General features: G+C 43.5%; 1 long non-coding RNA gene across 3 annotated transcripts in view; it reads left to right on the top strand.

Annotated features, from left to right (window-relative positions):
* The first annotated feature begins 4852 nt into the window (after nt 1–4852).
* Nucleotides 4853–12875, top strand: part of LOC128328053 (uncharacterized) — a 114755-nt gene continuing 106732 nt past the window's right edge. For 2 of the 3 annotated variants that reach the window (XR_008308972.1, XR_008308970.1), the window contains exon 1: nt 4860–4955. This is a non-coding gene — a long non-coding RNA (uncharacterized LOC128328053). Of the gene's footprint in view, nt 4956–12875 lie in introns of all 3 variants that reach the window. The other variant, XR_008308971.1, reaches the window with a different exon arrangement.

Raw genomic sequence — 12875 nt, 5'->3', positions numbered from 1 at the left:
AAAAATGCTTATTACGCCTAGAATGGGAATGTCTTAATCACTGTAACTTTGAATCATACCAAATCATCACAGAAGAAAATGGTATAGGCACTTTTCAAACAGGAATTTATCTTAACGGTCATCCTTGATTTCAAAAAAATGAAAGAAAATAAATTCCACATAAAATGCCTTTCTGTCACAACTACTCCTTTCAGCCAAGAAATATGCCTGTTTTCATATTTATCATCAGTATTTTCCTTTGGCACTACTTCAGTCATAGGAAATTCTTCTTAAGCAATGCAGGATGGTTTTAATGGATCTATATTCAGCACATATAGATTGTGGGATCAAAAACATGTCTTCTAAGTCTGTTACAACTCAAATGGTTTTATCTTAACTCTGCTCTGTTGGGATAATGAAATGGAGTTATTTTGTGGAATTTGTGGTTAAGAAACTATGGGCAATAGTACTGAATGATTGATAGAAAAAGAAGTCTCACGATTAAGTAGATCAGTGCCTCTGAAACAGTCTGTTATTACAAAGTGTTTCTTATGCCAAATAAGAGATAATAGCTGACTTCTGGCCTAGCCAGGGCATTCTGTTTTTTCAGAGGTATGTACTAACACTGTAATCGGTGAGCAAAGGAAGTTCCCCCAATGTTATACCATCCTATATGCTAAAAGGCAGGGGTCAAAGTGGGGGGAATGACACTTTAGCCATGCTTGGAGGTCCAAGAATGCCCAGAAATCCTGGGGAATTCAATCTGGACAGCCAAACCATTACCTTTAAGAAAAAGCAACTGAGGTGAAATTGTAGATCATGTGTTAGGATGTTTATGCAAACTTCCCCCCCTACCTGTATGTCTTTATGGGGTGTTCAGCTGCTGTAAGATCTTGTGGAATTTGCTGGAGCCAATTAGAACGAGCAATATTTTGAATAGTGAGCTGCCAGCCCATACCCATTAAGAGAAAGAGAGAATAAAGGCTTGTAGTGGAAACTCTAAGGCTTGTAGTTTGATACAAAATGATCTGTGCTTCACTATGTGACTTGCTCTCTCAGGAACTAAACATCCAAGAGTCCCCTAGTTACTGGAACAATTCCTATGCACAAACAGGAAGAGGCAACAGGATGTGGAAGCTGACACAGCAGGAGCAAGGGTCGTACACCATAGTAATCAGGTACACTGAGACCTGGTTCACACAATCATTTGAATCTAGGTTTAATGTGGGTTATCAACATTAGCATGATTGCATGAATCCATGCTAAGGTGCAAGTCTCCGATTCATCTCAGGCCTTCATAACCTTGGAATGGGTTCACATAAATATGTGAATGTTAGTAACCACCCCATAACAATTGTTCTCTAGGCAATAACAGCAATAATAGTTGCAGTTAAAGCTTGTTGCTCAACCCAGCTTGTGGGGAAGGGGAGGGGGAAATGATTCCCGCAACCACCCCACTCAGGGAATGGGACCTTCAGGGACCCTGCACAACCCTCAAGGACATATTTCTGGATGTGAAAAGGGGTTTTGGAGGGAGGGGAAAGAAACAAAATTTTGCTTCCCCATCCCCCTCCTCACATGCCAGACTATTCAACTAACTTTTGCTGCAGCTACCCTCCAGGCTCTCTGTGAAGGCAGAACCCATATTCCACCCTCGTACCACTGTGCAATATGTGTGCCAATAATAATAATACAGACCAGAAGTCCATTCACCTGACTGGGCGGGTGGTGGGTGGGTAGGCAGAGTTCAACTTACATTCCCCCCAGGTAATCAAAGAAATGCTGCTGAAAATGCGACTTGTACTCCCAGATGATCCACACTGCTTTAAGCAGCATGGATCTCCAGAGGCCAGGATGACAATTCCCAGCCTCTGGGTATCCCACAATGCACCATGGGGATACCCCCATGAGACAAGCACTCTAGGTGCCTGTCTCTGTGTGCACTTGGGCTGCAAGCAGTCCGAGCACACACACAACTCCAGTGCCAGGGTTAAGGGTGGGCGCACCTTTAACCTCAGCTAAATGTTGGGCTTAAAAGTGTGGTTTGGCAGGTGGGAAGTGCCGGGATCTGCGCAGATCCTGGCACGGCACATGAAGAGCCTAACCCAGACTGGCCTGCCCTAGCCTGGGTTAGGCTGCTTGTGAGAACACCCTTCGGGGCTTCTAACAATAATATAGACTGCAATTCCCAAAAAAAGGGCAAGGTCCTTCTGGGTGTCTATTAGGCATCCTTGGGGGTGCCTAATGTATCTTGCAGGGCTGTGGCAAAATTTTAAAGATAGATTTGAGATAAGTGCATTTAAGAAGCTAATGCATAAAAATTAAGAGCATGTAATCTATCTCATTCCAGAAAAGAAGCCATTTTAGGCTGCTGTAGCAAAAGTAACAAAGGCCACAATCCCAGACGTGAAATTGACATGAGCTTTCATAACCAAGAGATTGTTTCCTTCAATGAAAGGTGTAATTTCCCTTAATATAAACAGAGTCCATGTCATTTTTCAGAGGTGAGATTTTAAGTTCTTAAACTTGTTTTTAAAAGCACTGAAAAAAGGTCAAAAAATGGGCTAAACTCTAAGCATCCTTGTTTACATATAAATAATAATAGCCCTATTTATTAATAATGAAAACAAATGTTCAAAGAATCCAGCTCAAACAAAATTCCCATGTCAACAAAATGTAATGAAAAACTATAAGAATGGTGTATGAAGCTTACTGGTTAGATTGTGTCTGAAAACCATTATGTAGCATAGCAGGAGTTCAGCTAGCTCATCACCAATGAATAGGCAGCTTATTTTGAGATAATTACCTCTCCAAACTATAACAATTGATTATTCTCAAATTCTTATACAGAATGCATATGAAACCAAATGAAAGAAATAAAAATCAGGTTCTCATTTTCTCTACTTCTCATGTTTGTATGTGTGGGCGCACAAACACATTTCTAGTTGTCATTTCTAACAAGTCTTGGACTAGGCTGCCTTGTGCCTATTTAAATTCACATGCATTACATTTCCTGCATGGTGCAGAATGAAAGAGTTAAATACTTCCTCTCCTTGTCCTGAAGTTCCTATATTGATCCTCTCCCCTCCCTCAGCTACTGCTATTTAACTTTTTTTTTTAAAGCATACCAAAAAATGCAGGACCAAACTGCGCATTTAACATGGCATGTACTTTGGTCCTTAGTTATATTTTAGTCATCTGACTCAGAAGAGGACTCACATCCTTCCTATCACTCTTCTTGGGTCACTCTCCTCAGCCATCCATCACTGTTATAGTTCTGGGTTGTTGTTTTTTAATTGCCACATTTTATTTCCATTTGTTTGCCTTCATGTGTGTTTATTGATACTGTGTGATGCATGAATATAGACGGTTTTGGATTCTAAATCATGCACGGCCTCCAAAGCACTACCTATTGGTATGAACCTGAGAACCTCTCTGGTAATCTAGTCATATTCTCCTCCTCATGAAATCTCCCTTTTTCCTTCCTGCCGAACATCTGCTGTCTTTGCTGGCATAGCCTGGGCATCTGAATCATGTGAGGCTATTGTTTATATGCCAGCATTAATGTTCAAAGTGGTTTCTGTTTGCAGCACTTAAAAAAAACAATTACAAAGTTTGTGAATTACTTACTGCCACTACAAATGGCATACAATTCCAAGCATGTTTAGAACTGACTGTGGAGCTCTTCTCACAATTGGTGAGAAAAGCTCCAGGGCAGTCTGCGGGGAAGGCAGGTTTAACTTCCTTCCCTGCAGAAGATCAGACTCCCTTCCCTGGGTGGGTAGATCACCCGCCCAAATATCTGGTGGCTCACCTGGCAGCTCCAGGGGTCAGGGGCCCCATGGCACCCTGCCCCCAGAGCTCCAATAATGCAATGGGATCCCCCCTCCCCTGAGTATGCCAGCTGCAGCTGACACATGATTTAAAAAATGAAGTTAAGGGAGTGTTTGCTCCCTTAACCTCATTTTAGAGGGAGTCTGCTTAGGCAGACTTCCCACCGTGTAGCTGCTGGGATCAGGCCCAATACCGGCAGTTCAAACACATGTGCAAAACCGGGCTGGGCTCCCTTAGCCTGGTTTTGCACGTGTGGGTGAATAGCCTCTATGTGTATTGACAATAAATCATAGACAACTGAAAAAACAGACAAAAGTATGGTATCTTCAGTTCAGTCTCCAGGGTACACATGCCCACATGGACAAACAGCCTGGCAGGGGGCAAGCTTTGACAGCTACTTGGCGGCAGTCACCAAGACAAGGAGAGCAGTTGCCGGGGTACCCATCCGTGCAGCTTTCCTCCATACAGCAACCTGGCTCGATGGCCTGCCCCAATGGCCTGCCATTCTCGTGAGAGAGCTGTCCCTGGGAGAAGGGGTTGTTTTGTCATCACATATGATTACAAATTTTGGTCGGCAACGCTCTCCCCTCTGACAGTTTTTCTCATGAGTTGTGAGGGGGGTGTCCCCATGGCCTGGCATGGACCGTATCCCTCTGTTCACTGGAGTAATGCTGATCTTGCTGCCTGGCCCCACTCGTGAGAAAGCCTAGGGGCCGCAAACCTCCAAGGGGAGGGGGCTGGACATGCGCGTAACTACGATCGGGCAAGGGGAGGCAGTTGTCTGGGGGGCCCACTGCCTGGAGGGGCCCCCCAGAGGCACCTCACGTGACTGCCCATTGCCCCCTGCCCAGCCCCATAGCCTCTCAGCCACTTGCCCTCTTCGCCATCTCTCCTGCTTGTTCTCCTGTCCCGAAATGGAAGCAGCAGACACGCTGCAAAGAGCTCCTTTTCTCCCGCCTCTCAGCTGATTGGCGGGTGGGCGGGGCTTCCAGGGAGGCCTCTGTGTAGGCCTCTGTGAAGCCTGAACTCGAGTTCACCAACTCGAGTTACCCAAGCAAGCCAGGAAGGAGGAGGCAGCCAAAGTGGCCACCACTGCAGCAGACACCTTGCTGCCCTGCCCAACCCAGCCCAGCATTTGCCAGGTAGAATATAAACTCCTTTTTGTGGTTACCTTCCCTGTCCCCCCCCCCCCCACGGATATATAAGGATCTGCTTGCCATAGGGCTTTGATATGGGGGGGGGGGGACTGAGAAGTCTCTGAATATTTATTTTAAAATAGCTTGGAAAATTTGCTGGCTTAAAAAAAAACAATCTAAAACAATCTAAAAAAAAAACAATCTATAAGTGGCTTGTTTCATGGCAGAAAATTGCAAAAACTTTTGGAACAAACAGTATTATATTTATTTTATTTATTCATTCATTCATTTCATATTCATTCACTTATGTTCAAGTTGTTTTGTAACCCAGAAGGTCTGAGTGAGAACTGTGAAGCAAGTGTTGTGCTTTTATTTTATTTTATTTTTCTTGTGTGTGAACTGCTCTCCAATAACTCACTCTCACTCAATAACTGCTCTCCAATAACTCACAGGGACTTCAGGGTAAATCTGGCCAACATGTGAATGCAGCACCTCCTTTCCAAAGGAGATGTGTGTTAAAGGGCTTTAAAAGCCTCCTGTGAAAAATCTCCTGGAATCGAACTTGACTGAATTTGTTCAGAATTCTGAGAAAACAAACATAGGCTCACCCTGCATGGTTGAAAGTCTCCTTTGCTAATCTGCAGCGAGGGGCCCATTTTAATCAATAGTGTTTCTAGTGTGTTCTAGGCATTAAAAGTAGCACAAACGTATAGTACTCAATGTATATCACTATATATTGTGACGTGTGTGTGTGTATTCAGTGAAATGTATTTCCAGGCAGCATACTTATTTTGAAATATCAGACTTAAATCCTTGGGGGCCTGGGATGTGTGGAGGCCCTGGACTTTGAGGAGGGGGCCCATTTTAAAATCTCATCTCTGGGCCCACTCCAACCTTGCTACGCCCCTGGGGCTGGACTCCCTTTCCCCAACTTTTTTGTGCAAAAAATAAATAAAAATAGAACTTTGGTGCTTGAGAATTTCTGGTTGGGGTTGCCTTTTAAATCCAACCCCAGGCACACACCCCAGCCATTTGTTCTCTGCACAGCACTGTGATGGGATGCCCCGCTTATGTTGCCACCTGGAGTATTGGAGCAAAACACTTAGTGCTCATCCTGACATCCTGTCCCCTCTCCCGCCTGCTTGCCAGGTGGGGGCAGCAAGGGATAGAGTGGGAAAGGGAAATGCCCCTGTGTTACTGTGCTGCTTGACAGGCTGACTAGCTTGGGATGGGACATGGTGGCATCCATGCAGGGCAACTCCATAGCTCGATAGTTGACTGGAGGTCCAGGGCTGGTGCTCGGAGAACCCCTCCATCACCCTGGCTCCACAGGAGTAAATATGACATTGTGCCAGTGCTGAGGTGTAGTGATCACTTAGCTACATTGGGTTCTCTCCCAACTGGTCTATTCAAGAGGAGGGGGAGGCCAGCTCATGACCCTACTTTGGATTGGAGCCGGCCTGAGATCCAGGAAAGGACAGGTCTCCTAAGCTGGCTAACTCCTCTCCACTTTTCTGGGTTTGAGTCCAGAATATTTCAAGAACTACCTGCTCATATGAGCATGCTCAAGAACTCTGACTTCACTGGAGGCTTTCCTCCAACCCCTGCCATCAGAGCTGTGGCAGGCAAGCTATGTGGGAAAGGGCTTTTGCATCACTACCCACTTTTAGACAGGCTGTGGAGACTGTGGTGATAGTGATGATATCACTTCTAAGAATTTAGGCTTTGGGGGGGAAACATCTTGGTAGATGTTTCTCCTCCAGGGGGCAGGAGCAACAATGACTCTCCAGAAGTGACTCTTAACTCCTTGGAACTCCAAGAGAACTGTACAGTTTACCAACCTGAATTGTAAATAAATGTAAATAGGTTCACCATCCTTGCCTGGTTCTTCTTTAGAAACATCAAAAAGACTGTCTAAAAAAGGTCCAAATACAGACCAGTTTGTGGTTCCATGAACCAGTTCGTACCAGTTTGGCCCAACCATGAATAGGTTCAGCAGCTTGAGGGCATCACTGGAGGGGGCAGGGCAGTGAATGGCACCTTTAAAAGTAAGTAAGCAGTTCCTTACCTGCGTGACCACCAGCCCAGGAAGCTTCCTGCTGCTTTGATGCTCCTCTCAGCAGCCCATGCACAGTGTCGGCATGCACTGGCATGCACCTGAGCTCTGTGCATGTGTAGAGGCCATATGCATGGTCAACATGGTATTGCTGACCATGCACCTGGCCTCTGTGCATACATGGGGGCTAGATGCATGCTGCCACTGTGCAGCCATGTGCAGGCTGCTGGGGGAGCACTGCAGCAGCAGGTGTGGTGGTCACTCAAGTAAGGACCTGCTTACTTACTTTTAAAGATGCCACTCACTGCCACCCTAATGCTGCCCTCAAACCACCTAACCAGTTTGTGGTTGGGCCGAACTGGTATGAACCAATTTGTGGAACCACAAACTGGTCCGCATTTGGACCAGTGCATGAACCTCGGTTCATATGCATGCCTAGACTAAAAAAACACCCCCAGCTTACTTTTTTTTTCCCCAGCAAGCTTTTTTAGCTTGGGATTGTTGCTTCTTTTACTTCGTTTTTATGCTACTGTTGACATCCAGGCTAAATTACTAGCTCCATTGAAATTAGGAGTACAAGGAAGTCATGACTAATTTGTTCCATTAATTTCAGTGGGACTGCTCATGAGTAATTTAGTCTCTGTATGTCAACCATTGTGTTTAGGGTGTGTGCATGCACACAGAGATACATCTCTATAGAACTGATTATGTTGTGAGGTGCCTTTAATGTATTAGATAGGCAGGATACAAATTAAAATAATAATGGTAACATTAAGCATCATATGCAAGCATATGTATATGATTCCAGCCTGAGCCTAACAAAAGCTACAGAAATAAATGAATGTTTAGTTTATCTGGAGCAAATATCCATTATGAAAAATGCTATTCTAAATAATAAAGTATATCAAGTGCATATCTATTATGTGAAGCCTACTGCATATCTATTGTGGGCAATGAGTATATTTTGTATGTCATTATGTGAAATATTTGCTATCAAACACTTTTGCTGTAAAAGAAGCAGGGGAAAGCCACCACTAGTTGTGGAAAATAGTGCCACCTGAGAACACCGCTTTTCCACTTTGGCATCCCTCCATGGAATTATTCATGGCAACAGATACCACCAGGTGTGACATTTTAACTGAGAAAAATATTCTTAAACCAGATATTGTTTATTTCCAGCATCTCCTTTTCTAACTCTCTGTAAGCTGTGTTAAACCTCAGCAGAGATAACTTAATTAAGGAAAATCAATATAAATTATTCTAGGTAGACACATGTTCTGTTTTTAATTCTCTGTGCCTTCTTAAGTACTAATTCTTGTCATAACACTGCTTTATATAATAGCGATTCTGCTAAAAGAGTTTCGATCAAGATTTATGTAATATCTCCCCTAATTCCCTTTGTTTCACATCAGTTTTATTTTCTTTGTTTTTCTTCTTGCTAAAGCTGATTAGGTAATCTCCAAAAATATAATTTAATGTTAATTAACATTGACTTATTTAATCCTTATATAATTTTCCTTGACAAGATGTAATCTTTATTTCACAAGAACATGCACTGTTTGAGGATAGAGACAAGTATCTTCAGTTAAATGACATGCTTAGATCTGGAGAAACAAGCAATAGCTAGAGACAGCAATGAAACCCCGAATACCTGTCAGGGTATATGTATTTTTCCAGCTTGTAAATTTCAGATGTATTACAAATTGAACTGTTTCACCCAGAATCTTTTCCCCGCTTGTGAAAAAAGGTTCTGAGGCTGTAGTCTGCATGCAAAAGCCTAAGCACTCAAAGTTAACTGCTCCGTAGGTACAAGCTCAGGAGTTGTTTCATTGAGAACTAAGGGTTATGAGTTAATCAATAATTATTTTTAACTGCTCATAAAGCACAATAAAGTGTGAGTAAAAACAATCCTTATTAAAGAGGGGGAAACTACTAAATGAATAGGAACATAATTTAAAAACAAAGAGAATCATCACTTTCCCCAAACAATCTCCAAATATCTGACAGAATCAAATTTCAAATAGGACAGCTGGTTTTGTGGTAGAAAGCATGAATTGTCCCCTTGCTAAGCAGGGTCTGCCCTGGTTGGATTTGCATGGGAGACTAGATGTGAGCACTGCAAGAAATCGACCTTAGGGGATGGGGATGCTCTGGGAAGAGCATCTGCATGCTTACATGCAGAAGGTTCTACTTTTCCTTCCTGGCATCTCCAAGATAGGGCTGAGAGAGACTCCTGCCTGCAACCTTGGAGAAGCCGCTGCCAGACTGTGTAGACAATACTGAGCTAGATGGACCAGTGGTCTGACTCGGTATAAGGCAGCTTCCTATGATCCTATTTTACCTGCCTATAGAAAGAGATCAGGGAAGAATACCCACAGACTGCTCAGGGGAGCAGCATTCCACAACTTCAGAGCCACCACAGAAATGTTCCTGACAGATGGCAAGTAGGGGTGTGCGAACAGGTTCGAATCTGAACAGGTTCGAAGTTGAACCAATTTGGTTTGATTGCTCAATGTTGAGTGAACACACACACACACACACCGCCCACAAGTTTGGCTCAACATTGGACTGAACTCCCCCCGTCCGTTTGGCGGGGTTTGCAAATATTTTTTTAAAAAATATATTAAATCTTTTTTGTACTTACCCCCTTCAGGGGACTTCTCTGAGGTTGTGGGGGTGTCTGCAGATTTCCCCCCTCCCCCTCCAGTCTCTGTTTTGCTAAAAAGTGTCAGTCCCAGGCCCATTGCACATGCACGGCAGCCTCCAAAATGACTGCCACAATGGTGGAAAGGCCTGGAAAGTGCTGAAGATCACCTGAACCCAGGAGCTTTTTAGCAAAATAGAGGTCAGCGGGGGAGGGAGAACATCTATGGACACACACCCCGTGGCCTTGGAGGAAACCCCCATTGGGGGTAAGTACAATTTTTTAAAATTTAGATAGATAGATATAGATATAGATATTTGTGAACACTCCCCCTAGCTGAACCAAACTAGGGGGTTTGAGCAGGGCAAAACTGAACTGGCCCGGTCTGGTTCAAGGCTGGTTCAGCCAGCCAGTTTTGTGCACACCCCTAATGGCAACTTTTCTTCCCTTAAAGAATTAACCAAAACAAGAGCCTCACTAATATCGCTTAAGCCACCAGTGAGATTGTATGAGAGAAAGTATTCCTGGAAATTGGGACCCAGCTTTTATAGGGCTTTAAAGGTCAAAATGAGCTCAGTGCCAGCTGTCCCCACCACCAAAGGCAGCACTTTCACTTTTTCACTGAAACATATCTTGCAGTTCTGCAGCAATGATGAGCAGGGCTTCTGCTGTGGTATTCATCAAAGAGAAGCCGCATTCTGGGCATCAAGATCCCTGGCAAATGGAGTTTCCCAGGTGTCTTGGCATCCACAAAATTGCTACTGCCTAATGAATGCTGAGGCAGCAGCCTCTCTCATTACTGCCACTATCTGTTAAATTTTTGGGAAGAGGACAGTGGACAGGGAAATGGACAGTTTGTAATGCTGATTATTTGTTAATACGAACTGGGCCAGCTCCATGTCTTAGGAGGCTCTTGTCAAACGGCCCTCTGTGGGCTCCCTCCTGCACCACCATCCAAATGCTATGGGGACAGAGGTAATGTCTGGATCAGCATTGGCCCCTTCTGGAAATCCTGGGCTTGGCAGCTGCAGAATGATGTAAATGCCTAACACTGCCCTGATAAAAATACAGAAACATCAACTAAATTCTCTATAAAATATTATAAATACTAATGCAATGCCTGTCCTTATAATGGAGAGAGAACAAAAGGAGGGCTCATATACGGCAGTTCAGGGACCTGTACTGGCTGCCCAATGTACAACTAGGGATGTGCAAACAGTTCGCTGTTGAACAGGTTCAACATCGAACCTGTTCGTATGACAGTCCGATATTGAACCAAACCCCCACCAGTTTGGTTTGTTATTGAACTAACCAACCCCCCCTCCCTCAGTCAACCAAACCAAATGGGGGGATTCAAGGGAGTGCAGTTTGGGTCTGGTCCAGTTTGGGTCTGGTTTGGATATGAACTGAACCAAGACAGCTGGGTTTGTGCACACCCCTAGACAGTACTGAGCTAAATGGGCCAATAGTCTGACTCAGTATAGGTAGTTGAATATGCTCAAACATATATTCATGTGTTCTCTCTGAGATTCTGTCAGAAGAGGCCAGCCACCCAGTGTTAGAAATAGGGCTGTAGGTTTTACACCCTCCTTATACAAGGTTTATTTTGTTCCACTCAATGTCTCCCATTGGGTTCTACAAGAGAAACTGTGGCCGCATTCGCACGTAACACAGAACTTCAGTTGAAATGGCCTGTGGTTCAGCGGAAGTTACATCTGAATGTGGGGAACTACAGTCGGGCATGGTGATGAAATCGAGGGTTCAAGTTTGGGACTCTAATCTGAACCCTCAAGTTAAGTAAAGTTTCATCAGCTCAACCTGAGGTTCCCAGCAACCTGTGATATATCATAGGACTGTCTAGTGCTGGCCCTGACTCTCTAGGCTCAGATTAGGGTCACTACTCAGGGTGGTCATGACAGATATAACTGATAGCCTGCCCCCTGCAGTGTCAGGACCAGAGACAAGTTTTAACTGTCTCCTTAAAAGACTTTCCATAGAAAGCAGTGGGGGGCCCTGCCTAGATTCCCCCATCCTTCATCAGCAGACTTCCACCCTGACTTCTGTTTTCTGAGTGTGACACACAGAGTGTGTGTGACTGAGCACTGGCAATGGCCTTTCTCTCTGCTCAGTGAGCCTCCAATCTGTTTACAATTTACAAATTCCTTTGTACACTCTTACAAAATGCTGGAATTTAGTATCTTTTCATTCCAAAAACCTGATCTGAAGAAAGATTTGGGCAAGTGGTCACTCAAAGGTGAAAACAAAACAGTGGGGGAAATCATGCCAGCAATGTATTACTCAGGTATACTGGAAGGCCTGATTTAAAAACTTATGGCATTAAAAGGCTTTTATAGGTTTCATTGGTCTTTAGATCAGGCCTTATAATATGATTGGACTGTACCTAAAGAATCTAGCAACTTCCCTGAGGTAGCATTGAATAAATTCATTCAGTCTCAAATGGCTTTCAATACTGAAAGATTCTTCTATTCTAAAATCCAAATGCAGAAACCCAACTGCTTGAGCTAAAGAAGATTGTCCAGTAGTGGTATCACTAGTATTCCCCCCCCCCAAAGTATCTAGATGCTTTCAAGAAGAACCACAATAAACTGCATTTTACTCATACATAGTATCATCCTTTGAGCTTCTCCCCACAGTGGTACAAGAGCTTCTCTTAAATATTATCTGGAATTAAATGTATCACACTGGTGCTCCAGCTGTCCCATAATCTCTGAGGCAGACGTTTTCTAACATATATTGACTTCATACACATTCCTATTACTACCATGGAAATTTCAAAACTGCAAACCTCCAGTGCTGCAATTTGCTTTTCTCTAACAGCAAAAATAAATTGAAAGTTAAGAAAAATATATATAACAGGAAAACCCACAACATTTTAGCTACTAGTAGAGAAGACATATCCAAGTATAACATTCTATTTTAAAAGTGTTCAAAAATCTCTTGTATTTAGTATGTTGAGGGAACAAATTTGATTATTTTATAGCAACTGGACAGATATATAGTTCAATTTGGGAACTAATATACATTCAATTTATTTTTAAAAATATTAGAAGCTCATTCTAAAATGGCATTTAAAGGAAATAGAATACATTTTGTAGTTGCCATTAATAGCAGTTTCAGCCACTTGTAAACAGAACTATCTAACAGAGCGTTCATTTTACCACTACAAGGAACCTAAAGCCAAAGAACTGGCTGCTGCGGGTATGCA

This window comes from Hemicordylus capensis, chromosome 5 (genome assembly GCF_027244095.1).
Source record: "Hemicordylus capensis ecotype Gifberg chromosome 5, rHemCap1.1.pri, whole genome shotgun sequence".
Lineage (NCBI taxonomy): Eukaryota > Metazoa > Chordata > Lepidosauria > Squamata > Cordylidae > Hemicordylus > Hemicordylus capensis.
This window is presented reverse-complemented; position numbering and strand designations above follow the sequence as displayed.